The following is a 13578-nucleotide window of genomic DNA, read 5'->3' on the forward strand; positions in this document are numbered from 1 at the left end:
AATGATTCTCCTTTTATTTCTGATTTGGTTAATTTGAATTTGTTCTTTCTTTCCTTTTCATAACTGGGATAAACATCTGTCTAACTTGTTGATCTTTTCAAAGAACAAGATTCATTGATTTTTTTCTACTCTAAGCTTTGTATTTCATTAATTTCTGATCTTGTTGTCATTTCTTCTCATCTACTAAGTTTGAGGGTTTTTTTTGCCTTTCCAGAGACTTGAGTTGCAATGTTAAGTCGTTGATTTGTGGTCTTTCTGATTTTTTTTAACGTAGGTACTTAGAGCTATACACTTATGTCTTAGGACTGTTTTTAAAATGTCCCAGAGGTTGTGTTGTGCTGTAGTACCATTTTCATTTAGTTATAGGAATAGTTAAATTTATTATTTCATTTGTTATTTGACCCATTCATCACTCAAGAGTGTGTTATTTAATCTCCTGGAGTGTATGTAGTTACTAGAGATATTTTGGACTTGGTTTAAACTTTATTGCTTTGTTGTATGATAGAGTGCATGAAATCATTTCAATTTATTTTTTATTTCTTAAGATTTGTTTTGTGTTCCAGTTATGTGTTTAATCCTGAAAAACTTACATGGGGTACTGATTAGAAAGTCTGTTCTTTAATGCTTAGGTGTAATATTCAGTAAATGTCCAGTAGCTCCTTTTAATAGGATATCATTTAATTCAGATGTCTATTTATTATTTATCTTGTTGACCAGCCTATTGGAGTTAGTAGGGTATTGAAGTCACCCACTATTTCTGGGCTGTGGTTAATCTGTATCTTAAAGTCCTCTAGTGATTTTTTTTAATGAAATTGGGTGCACCAGAGTTTGGTGCATATAGGTTCCTGATTATAATAGCTTCTATATCAATTGCTGCTTTGATAAGAATGAAGAGATCCCCTTTTATAACTTCTGACTAATTATAATTTGTAATCTATTTTGTCAGATATTAGAATTGGAACTCCTACATGTTTTGAGTGCCATTTGCTTAGAAAATTTTTCTATCCTCTCATTTTTAGGAGGTGCTGATCATTGAAGGTAAGATTATTTTCCTGTAGACAACAAAAAGACAAAAAGCTAGAGTTGTTTCTTAATCCATAAACTAGCCTGTATCTTTTGAGTGAGGAGTATAGGGGATCCATTGATATTTAAAGTTATTTAAAGATGTTTATTGATTACCATCATTTTAATTTCTGTTTGCACATTTGGTTCTTTTTTTCCCACAATTATCACTTCCTTTAGTTTCTATCTGTTGTCTCCTGGTATATTCGTATCTTTCTTCAGTCTCTGTATTGCTTCAAGAGTCTATGTACATCTTGCTTACTGGACATTAATTCTTTCAACCTGTTCATGCCTATTTTTTAACCTTAATTCCTGAGCAACTGTTGACTGATTTAGATTGTCTTTTCCTGCACCTATGTCCTCTAGGGTACTGCATATTTCTTCATTTAACTGTTTCAGTGTTTCAGGTTTCACATTGAGGTCTTTGATTCACTTGGAAAATAAATTTTGTGCTGGGTGATGGATGAGTCTGTTCTCACTCCTCTACATATGGGTGTGTATTTTCATAGCACCATTTGTTGGAGATGCTGTCTTTCCTCCAGAGTGTGTTCTAGGCACCTTTGTCAAATATCCAGTGAATGAAATTGCCTGTACTCATGATTGGGTCTTCCATTTTATTCCATGGGTCTACATATCTGTTTTGGCATGGTAGTTCCCTCAGCACTGCTCATTTTGCTCAGGATTCCTTTGAGTATCTGAGGCTCTCTGAGGTTCTATATGAAATTTAAGGATTTTTCAAATTTTGTGAAGAATGTCATGGCAATTTTGATTGGGCTTGTATTGAATCTACAAATTGTTTTTGGTAGGATTGTCATTTTCACAATATTAATTCCAGGAATCCATGAGCACTAAAGGTCTTTCCATCTCCTTGTGTCTTCTTTAATCTCTTCCCTTAAATACTTAAAATTTTCATTGTAGAGGTATTTCTTACTTTTCTTGTAATTCTGTAGAGACAAATACAAATATTTTAAAACATTTAGGAGACTATTTTACTAGATATGCTCATTGATTTATTGGTTTTATCCTGCAAGAAATACCCAAAGACATCGTTCTCAAGTGTCACACTGTAGATGGGAACCACCACTGCATCTCTTTTCCTGGAAATGACTAATGTCTAAAAGGAAGCACTTATCTTAAATACAGATTCATGCAGGGACTGAGGAAGACAATCTGGGCTGGGAATTCTAGATATGTCTTCATCCTGATATAGTAAGGTCAGATCTGAGTTTGTTTTTGTACCAGAGGGAGTGTGGTCAGTTATCTCATGTGGATGTCAGTGCAGTAGTCCTAAAGCAGATACTGGGTTCTGAGTTTTTCCTAAAGACTTGTTGGGCAAACACCTAAAAGTGACTCATGAGCAAGTTTTTCACAAAAATATGTAGGGTGATCCAACAATATGTTTACATTGGAATGAACATTTTTAGTGGATGATATCATCAGGTGGAGCTAAAATTATGTTGCTTCAAGAAGAGCATTAAAGGATAAGAATGGGAAGGGAAAAGTTTCACAAAATGTTCTTTTTCAGTGTATATGGAGAAATTTTGCTTGCCCATTTTTTCCACCCTGAATATTCATGGTAGAAGGTATCTAACCAAATGTATGCTTTTACTGTGACTTTCTCCACTGTTAAACTTTGTGCATAGGGCCTGAGAATTGGGAACACAGAACACATCAATATCTTCTCTAAAGTCGGGATGTGACTGCCATTGTGAAGCAACTTCTGTGTGATCTGCACATTTCATATCCTGAAGTTCTTTTCATGTGTGAATCAGTAAATTTGTCATTACTACAGTGCAGATAAGGAGGTTTTTAATCTCTGTCCTCCTATTGTTATTGATGACTAGACCAACTTAAGAGACCTAGTTCAAACTTTCTTCTTTATTAACCTGAGATCTTTCTTTGTGTATATTCCCATTTAATCATTTCCTGATGATTGCCTTCTTGGGATATTTATACACCATAGAGTGAATGGAACTTTTAATCAACTGTCCAAGAACTGTTATCTTTGAGTCTCTGTGGTGCCTGATTTATGATAATGAAGTTTGATAATAGACAAGATCCTGATTGTGCAGCACACTTTTCAGGGTGGTTGTAAGTTGAACTCTCTCTCTCTTTTCTCACATAAAGGATTCAAGGTTAATTATAAGTTTGGGGAATGCATCCTCCTCTGTTACCAATGGAGCTGACAAGAAGAGAATTGGCTCTGTTCCAGTTTCCACATGAGGAGCTATACTTCAGAATTTTAGCATATGAGATCACCCTACCCCAGTATAAATGTCAAGATGGGGAGAGTTGTTTAATATCTTTCTCGGTGGAGAACATGAAGCATACTCAGATAAGACTTTCCTCCATAAGTAGCTTTACTGACTGCAGATGAAATTTCCCCTCCCTAAGCTTGAATTTCTCTCTTGTGTTATGATCTCTACCGTGAGATGAGTTCCCACCATGATTATATCTACAATGTTGTGACACTGAAAGTGTCTTTCAACAGGGGCAGAACACATGAAGCCATGAAATTCTAGACTTTCAGATTCATATTTTCTTTTATTTAATTTTTATTTTATGTGCCTTTGTGTAAAGCCTGCATGTAGACCCAGGTTGTGTTTTCTCATCCAGGTGAGAAGAAGGTATCAGAACCCCTGGAATTGGAATTAAAGACAGTAGTTATCTGCCATGAGGGTGTTGGGTATTCAACTCAGGTCCTGTAAAAGAGCAGCCGGTGTTCTTAACAGCTTATCCTGCACTGTAGTCCTAAAAAAACTTTCTTTATAATGTGTAGAGACTCTGTTAATTTGATGCATCAATAGGAAAGAGACAGATGATCACTCTAGGACAAATTGATTTACTGAGATTCGAAGAGTTGATAGCATGCTTTCTCATATGTGAACTGATGCAGCAAGAATACCACAAAAATTCTTAGAGCTACACTTCAGTGACAGAATCACATTAAAAAAGAAACAAGTGTCAAAAGATAACCCTATATATTATTATAACCACAGGAAAAACCTGACATCAAACACATGATCATCTGGAGCACAAACGGTGTCTATACAACACCAGGTTAGAAAAGAGTGGTTCTGTATCATTTAAAACTAAATAATAATGCTTTTAAGTACTCTTCTGACAATTAATCTTTTTCTTTTTAAAGTCTTGAAAGTTATTACATTCTCAAAACTTAAAGAACAACACAAAGCTGGTATTTCCTACTGGACTGATTTAAGTATAAAGTGAAGATTTGATGGTCATACCATTTACTGAGATTCCTACCAATGAACTTCTCCTAGGTAACAGCAATACAATCATGAAACCAGGAAATCAGCATTAGGATATCATTCCAATATTCTTCACATTCATTTCAAATGTATTAAGTCAATTGGCCTGTTGCTAAAACAAACTTTTAAACTTTTAAATCTGTTCTTTGTCAATTTCATACATGTGTATAATGAAATCTAATCACACTGTCCCATCATCCTCTCTTATTATATCATCCCAATCATCCCTCAAACTTCCTACCCCATTTCATGGGTTTTTGTTTTGTTTTTGTTCTTACTTTCTGACTTGTTGGGCTTAACCAGTGTCACCAACATGAGTATGAGTTGGGAGGTATACACTGGATCACCAGGAACTCACCAGTGGTTGTACAACTGAAGAAAATCACTTCGTCTCCTCAAGCAACACTCCAATGCCATTAGTTCCTCTGCATGGTGGTGGGCTATAGGAACCCTTATCTGATCTCTGACTGAATGTTTAGAAGCTCAGAGTGATGACTTAAACATCAGAGATGTATTGTGGCATTGGTGTGGATGCTGTACTTTAAGGAACAAGTGGCCAGCAGTAAAGGTCTTTTCTTAAGCCTCTCTGCTTGGCTTGTAGAACACCATCTTATGTGTCTTCAGTATTCTCTCCTCTGCATTTTCTGAGTCATAATATCCTGTTCTGACAAGGCTATCAGGCATGTTGGTCTAGGCCTCACCAAGTGACCTCACTTTTGCATAATTACCATGAATGATGCACAGTCTCCAAACACAATCACATCCTCGGGTACCAGGGAAACAGTGTCTGCACATGGGGACATGATATGGGTGTTCATGCATGCCCCTCCATAAATGTGTAGGTGAAAGGACAACGTTATAGTGTCATCTCTCACCTTAAATGTTTGCATGGATTGTAGGAATCAAATTTACATAGCCAGGCTTGCTCAGCATGGCCCTTCATTAACTAAACCATTTTCCAGGCCTTCTTACTATATTACATTTATTTATTTGGTTAATCCTCTTGTCAAAATACAATCTCTATATCAGCATCTTTTATGCCTCACATGAAAATATCTTTGCCAACATCAAAACATGATGCTGCTCCCCTCAGCTATCCAATCTGTGACCATCTTTCTGCCTTTGCATAGGTGTCTTTTTCACACCGATTGGGACTGCTGCACAGTCTCTTCCCATGTGAATGGCGTCCTCATACCACACTTCTTTGTCAATCACAGTGAGCCAAGGAGTCAAATTGTATCAACACCACTTTCTATGGATCCCTTTGGAATCCACTGAGGCTGCAACTCCACCAGAGGGAGCTTCATATTTACTTTAACATGCTTCCCTGATCACCCTGCTTAGTTGTCCTTTTGCTAAACACAAACACAGACATTGAGAAATAAGTTCTCCATGGAAGTAGAAGAAGTTTTTTTTTTTTTTTAAAGAGACTATGGACATGTACAGATTCTAGAAGATTCTGTGGGTTCCATGTAAGAAAAGATAACACATTGGAAATTTGTCAAATATTCTCCATGCTTCCTGGTTCTTTAGGCAATTGTTCTTGTATAATGCTTAACAGAACACATTTGTTGTGCGATTGGAATCCCAGGAGTGAAATGTAACCTTCAGATCACCCTGCCACCATCATTGCTGCCTGCAACTTTCACAATCAGAGTCAGCGTCTGTTTCCAATCAGTTCAGGATATCAGCAGGTACTTATGTAAAAATTAGTAGAAACCAGGGAAATTTGCTAAGTTCCTGATCTATGTTGCATTCAACTTTGAATATGAAGTCCCATTGAGGTTTACTGGCAGTGGATCTGGCATAGATCACACTCTAAGTAGCCAAAGATTTGAAGAAGATGCAATTTATTAGTGAGTACAGTGCGATGAGCTTCCCCTAACAATGATTAAAGTCATGACATAAACTGCAATGGAAAGCTGACATTTGAAGCTGGGTTGCCTTATCTGCTTCTCTGAGTCCTCTGTCAATTTAGAGTATTTCTCAGAGGCTACTAGGTTTGAAAGACACTGAAAAGTTTTGATAGAAGTGATCAGAAAAGATCCTCACATCCTGAACTTTCTATGATTCTCTTCAGCTTCAGCAGCACAAACATAATTATGGTTTCCCTTGACTTCACTAAGTTCAGAGGTAATTACCCATGAGGCACCAGGGTTAAATTAAATTATCCGTTTGGGTTCATAAATTAAAATCTGAATACCTATTTAAAACAGGTACTCTACTAATGTTGTGAATTGGTCAACAGGAAAGCTATTACATGGCTTAGGAAAGACATCAAATGGCCAGGAAAACTGAACTACAATTGGGAGATATCTGTTTTCATTTAAATGCTAGAGCTTACCTACCACTGAGTAAAACTTACATAAGCATGTGTTTCTTAGACCTATCCTGGTAAACCAGAATTGGGATACTGATCAATCTGCATGATCTCCATAATTATGACTCTGAAGTGCTCACCTCATTCCACATGTCTGTCTACATTTGCTTGTGTGCATTCAGTCCTCCTATTCGGACTCTAAAATTTCATGAGTAACTCTAAAGGAAACCATTCACTAAAAATTTTTTACTTCCCAAAATTAGTCCAGAAATGAATATCAACATATTTATTACAGGTAGGTTATTGCAGAAACAACATTTCAGACAACCTTTTAGGATATTACAGCATATTAATCAAAAGGAGGTTTGTGTCTGTGTTTGCTTGGGTTGAAAATACTGCCACATATTTAACGTCATTCCTTGTTTTATGATCCTAGGCTTCAGTATGTGATCATGAACCTGAAGACAAAACTGTTGTCAGCTCTCCAGCAACACCAGGATTTCTGGAAGCATATTTCTCAGATTCAGTTTTCTTCTGCATTTTCCTCAACTCAGACCCTGCTGTGAGTTATGCAGATAGGATGAGAATTTTACCTTACCATTCTATTTTCTTTTACCTCCCACACTGTAGGCCACGGGTCACTTCTAGAATGGAAAGATCATAATTTTAGGAAGTCTTGAGTTCAAATTTAATCCCAGAACTCACTGATCCAAAGTCAGAGCACACAAAGGACAAATTTTCTCTTCTTTGATGTGCATCACTGAAGATATCAAAGGAGGAGCTGAAGGTTTACCCACATGATCCACAATGAAGTAGGTTTTGACAGAAAGTCTCTTTTTTTTGGTCTTTTTGAGACAGGGTCTCCCTACAGGGTCTTTTTGAGACAGGGCTCCCTTCAGGTATCTCCAGCTGTCCTGGAACTCACTTTGTAGACAAGGCTGGCCTTGAATTCAGAGATCTGCCTGTATCAACGTCCCAAGTGCTGGGATTAAAGGTGTGCACCACCATGCTTGGCAGAAACTCATTTTATACATCCTTAACATCTCAGCATTAATATGCTTAATAACCAGTTGTCATTTTCAGTTGAAAATCATCAATATTTACATTGAATTGTGTTTTGCTTACTATATGTAGTATGGTTTTCTATGCTTTTATTTTGATACACCAAATTCTTACGGTGCATTTATGTGTAGCATTAGTGTATTGAGCAGAGAGGGACTGGGATGATGACTCAGTTGGGAAAACACCTTTCTGTGAAAACGTGAATACCTTAGTTTGAATCACTAGATCTTAATCAACAGCTAAGCATGTCCATATGTGTCTATACCATAACAATTAGGGAAGCAAAATAGAAGATCATTGTGTCTTTTTGCCTGCTGTCCTACCTCTAGGTTCAGTGACAATCCTTTGAATAATGTGAAGAGTGATGAAGAAAGATACATGAGGTCCTCCTCATTTTTTTTTCACATTTGAAGCGTCCTGATGGACCTACACAGAAGGACATTTGGAGACACATATTAGACACTATATGCCTCTATGCCTCTCTCTCTCTCTCTCTCTCTCCATATGTGTGTGTGTGTGTGTGTGTATGTGTGTGTGTGTATGTGTTTGTACTAGGCAGGGGATAGTAAGCGTGTTTCACATGAGGATATCTAAATACACTGTATAAAATTTGCAAAACTCCAATTCCAAAGGGAAACCAAAAAAAAAAAAAAAACCTCAGTAAGGCAGTTTAGTAAAACATGTTTCCCTTCTCTCTTTCAGCTTGTGAAGACTGCAGCTCTCCTTTGGTTTTCCCATATCATTCCATCTCTGTATTCATTGTTCAAGCTGATTACACCCTATTCTTTCTGTGATAAACTCTCTTTGTCTCTCACCTAAGAAGACACATGATCAGATTTAGGTCACACTACATTTATACAGGGCAATCTTCCATCACAAAAATACTTAATTTAGATCCCCAAAATACATTTTCATATATTCTTATCATCCAGGAAGTAGATCCTGATTATGTGTCTTCACTTCCTCTGCATTAGCAAATGTCATAAATCACTCATCGAAGAATCTTCATTTGCAAAAGATTGAGGTTGTAACTGAGTTTCAAACTGGTCACATAGAATAGAATATATGTCTGAGAGATACCAAACCCTAAGTGACACATCTACAATGGACCCTCTACCTAAGATTCATGGAACACAGTGGAACAGGGAGTAGGAAAAATGCAAATGCATACCTCAACTCTCACGAGCAAAGCTTACTCGTACAACAGACTGTGATGTACAAAGAAGACCATAACTGGCTAAGTTTTAGACAATAAGAGACTGCTGAATGTGTGTCCCTGGATCAGACTCCTATATTAAACCACACCCACCCATGGCTCAGGGAACATTGTAGAAGAAGGGACAGAAAGACTGCAGGAGCCAGGGTTGAAGCAGAGATGTAAGCTGAATCATCCCTTTCCTCCCAAAGTTGGTATTATTCAGAGTATTTTGTCACAGCAGATGAAGGCAAAATAGGACACCCTTGTATCTCTGATTTTCTTAATTTCAGTTTGTTTTTTCTATCTTCATCAATAGGGTCTAACCTTCAAGTTCTGAGAGTGAATCAAGAGCTCTGGCAATAATTTGTGTTATTTGGGGAAATTTTTGAATCACTTTGACTAACCACTAGAAGGGAGTTTTCTCTAGTCTGGCACTGTATTACTTGTCATACAACCCCCAGGTATAAATATGCATTAATGTTCAGGCACATTATGTGCTTTTCTCAGGGTGTTTTGGAGGCAACACATTTCCCTATGGCTTCTCTAGACCCCAAGATCTACTCATCTCTATTCTATCTCTTCCCCAAACAACCTCCTTCCTCCATATCTAGTCAAAGCATCCTTATTCTCCCCTCCCACTCCTGAATTTTAAAAGTTTTAAAGGTGTATAGAGGCATAAATACATATTTACTCTTTTTGTGTAACTGGCCAATTGCCAGTCTCTAGATTCATCATCATCTGCTTCCTTAATTCTAGACATGCTTGGAGAGGGAGAGTTGGTTGCCTTTATGTTTGTGATGATGGATAGATTATTCATACTCCAATGCATGGACCCACACTGAAGGGCATTTAGTGATGCAAATATGACTCAAAGCCCTATAATGTATATAACAGACTACATTAAATCAGATGTTTGTATTAAGGGAAGAGTACAGATAGGGGATAGTTAGTACAAGTACAATGAATATATGATATGAAATTCACAAAAATTCAATGAAAAACAAAAAAGAATTACACTACTTTTTCCATATTTATTTTCTTTACACTGTGTATATATATATTTCCTAACAAAAAATGATCGTTTTCATATAATTCTACTTTATTTTTCCTCTGAATTCTTTCCATAATCTTCATTAAAAGAAAAATCAGTTTTCATGGCATGACCTCAGTGCCATACTCTTTAATTCACTCTCATACAAAACTTTTGGATACAGGTAATATGTAGCCGGATTTTCTGACAGGAATTAATAAAAATAGCCTATTATTTTCCAATAAGTCTTTGTTCCCATTTGAACATCCAAGAGCATACCCACAATTGACATTTATATAATAATTTTGGTTTTCATAATTCTCAGGAAAATGGCTTATTAATTGGAAGTTAGAAGATTCTAGTGTTTTTCTAGTGCATATAATCAGTCTCTGATTTTTCCTATAAACCAGTTCCAAAGCCATAAGAATCACATTATCACAGCAATAACCCCATTTGTCTGGCAGACATAGAATACCTGTTGACAAAGTACCTGACATGAGTAACTGAATGGAGGAAAGATCTAATTGGGTCAAGTTGTCAGGGAAGTTGAATGGTTTGATAACAGAAGGAATGATTGCCAGAGAGACTCCTTATATCTCTGTGGACCAGGACAGGAGACCACTGTCAGAACTAAAAGTCATTATAACTTTCAAAATTCCACCACCACTTCTACTTTTTTCCAACCATGTGATAGATGTCTTGAAGGCTCCATGTCTTGGAAGCACCACCAAACAATGAACATCAAGTTTTATAATTTGATCCTGTGGATGACATTTAAAATTTAAGCAATCACATTCATTTATAGGTGCCATAATTCACCTAACTCCTATGGTTTTCGATGATAGATTGGTATATTTGAGCCACTTCCATGAGCCTAGCACTCAGATTAAAGTTACATGGTTTGCACCATCTTAAGCACACATATGCATGGGCAGAGTTGGGACTTCAGAGTGAACAGGTAAGCTGTCAGTGGTGGCTCATACAACCAACAGCATCACTCTAGACTTTTCAAAATATTCAAAAAGCCAAATGTTGAAAAAGTCTCTGCCTTTGAGAAATTGGACTCCAGTGGAAAATGAAAAATTCTTTTTTGTAGTATTAACGTACTGATTACAAGACACCAACAACATTTAATGCCCATAGTTTATAAACTAGTTAATTCTATTTAAGCTATCACAGCTAAAATAGCCCAGACCCAGATGGATTCAGAGCAGAACTTTGCCTGACTTTCAGAGAAGATATACAGCTAATATTACTTAAATGATTCTGAAAGATCATTACTTAAAAGATTCTGAAAGAAGTGGCTTCAAATCCAGAATTTTAAAAGTTTTAAAGATGTATATAGGCATAATACATATTTACTCTTTTTGTGTAACAAAATTTTAGATTTCCCTGAGCTAAGGTACTTATTCAATTCTCCAACGGCCTGAAAATATATTTCACACAAGTAGATGAGGTAGATTTATTTAAAGATAATTGTAGAGGGCCTGGAGTGATGGCTCAGCAGTTAAGAACACTGGTTGTTCTTGGAGAAGACTGAGATTCACATCCCAGCACCCACATGGCAGCAAACAACTTTCTGTAACTCCAGTTCTAGGGGATCCAACAACCTCTTCTGATGGAGGCACAGGCATTACATGACATGGTTGTATATGTAGGCAATACACACATACACATAATAAATAAATAGATAAACAAATAAATAAATAAATAAGATACTAAAAATATTATTGTAGGGTGAATTGCCATATCATTTGTTTTATATCAAATATTTGTTTTTACTAACTATATAGATTGGAGGCACAGGCATTACACGACATGGTTGTATATGTAGGCAATACACACATACACATAATAAATAAATAAATAAATAGATAAACAAATAAATAAATAAGATACTAAGCACAAATTTAATTTTGACCTTATTGGCATACTTAATGTACTTGAGTCACAATGCACTTAATTCTGCAAAGCATAGGATTCTATGTGATTTGGAACCTTCTTGATCATTCTGTCCTATGTTGAGATTTAGGATGACTCTAGCCTCTGAAATAATCAGACAGTTGGCCCAGGGTCTGGGAACACTCATCAACAGTGTCTCAGGTTGTCTTGGGAACAAGTCAGCGTGTTCAGAAGAGCACCTGCTAACTACAGATTTATGACTTCTGCAAGTTATGTTTGGCTTGCTTTGGAAAAACAGTAATTATTGTTTAATAGAATAGAAATTATTAAGGGGGCTTTCTACCTGTAAGATTGGGGAATTAAACTTTTCACCCTTGGCTATGTGTTTCTGTATAAAAGCTAGCCTTAAAGAAGGCATGGGGCTGTACTTCAGTTCCAACACCCTTGTGTAGTCACTAGCAAGCTAATAAAACCTTCATGTGACAAAAATTTGTCTGAGTAGTCTTCTCTGGTGAAGCACCTTGCAACATTTAACTCTGGAATCCAATAATAAAGAAATGGAATTACCATGAATGTTAGTATTGAATGTTCCCCATTCACAATAAGATACAGAACAATTTATCTTCTGCCTCTCAAGGCCTCTAGAGGATACAGTTGTATTTTCAGAGCTGAGCTGATGGAGAGAATCTGTCCTTTATCTATACTGCGGCAAGCTCATTGACTATGCTCCCAGGTTTCATCAGCATTCCATGCACATACTTCTCCTGCTTCCAAGTTATTACTGTTATTTTTCAGAATTGGCTTAAAGGGAATTTACTAGAGAGATGGCTCATTGGTTAAGACCATGGTTGCCCTTGAAGGGGATCCTGATTTGTTGTCAAACACCCATATGGCATCTTAGAACCTACATTATCTATAGTACCTGCCGATCTGAAATCTTCTTCTGTCTTCCGTAGACATTGCAATTCATGTGTATACTTGCATACAAGGAAAAAAATTACAGACATGAAATCTTAAGAAAATAAAAGTTATAGTGATAATTTACCGACTCGTGTAAACCAAGCCTTCTTTTGTAAAATCTGCCTCCAAAATCTTTATGCCCATATTCACAGCTGAAATATATTATTCTTCAAAGTCATATGACATCTTAGGTTTAAGAAATCAAAAGCATTCCCAAAGTGTCTTAATTCTTACTGAATCAGAACTATAGCTCACACCCCATCATTGCAGACATAAATGAAAAAATCAAAAGAAAAGCTCACAGAACCCTTAGGTAATGCTTGAAATGCACTTAGATTTTTTTTTTTTTGCTTCCCTTGATTTTCACTGATCGAATCAAAAGCAATTGTCCCCGTTGAACATCAATTTAAGCCTGAGAGAATTCATTTTCATACTGTCAATAGCCCACAGCACTGGTGGCTCAAAGCTTTGTTAAAATCAACTAGTCATGGCCCTTTAGGAACAGCTGTAGTCCAGCACTCAGAGACAAAGATCAGGGGAACCTTTGCTGTGGAATCTCTTGCTTTGGTTTCCACCTGACAGACAGATCCAGGAAAGCAAAGATCATACCCACCATGGCATCACTACTCACTGTGACTCTCCTAATGGCCACCTGATTTAAAACTTTCATTTTATTCATATTTTTCAGCCCCATTGTTTTCTGGTTACTTAGAATAAGCAGAGTGCACTATGTTGACAGGTGTTATTTGTGAAGGAAATCTAGAAAGGATAT

This window comes from Nannospalax galili, unplaced genomic scaffold (assembly GCF_000622305.1).
Source record: "Nannospalax galili isolate Female #2095 unplaced genomic scaffold, S.galili_v1.0 scaffold2636, whole genome shotgun sequence".
NCBI classification, from domain to species: domain Eukaryota; kingdom Metazoa; phylum Chordata; class Mammalia; order Rodentia; family Spalacidae; genus Nannospalax; species Nannospalax galili.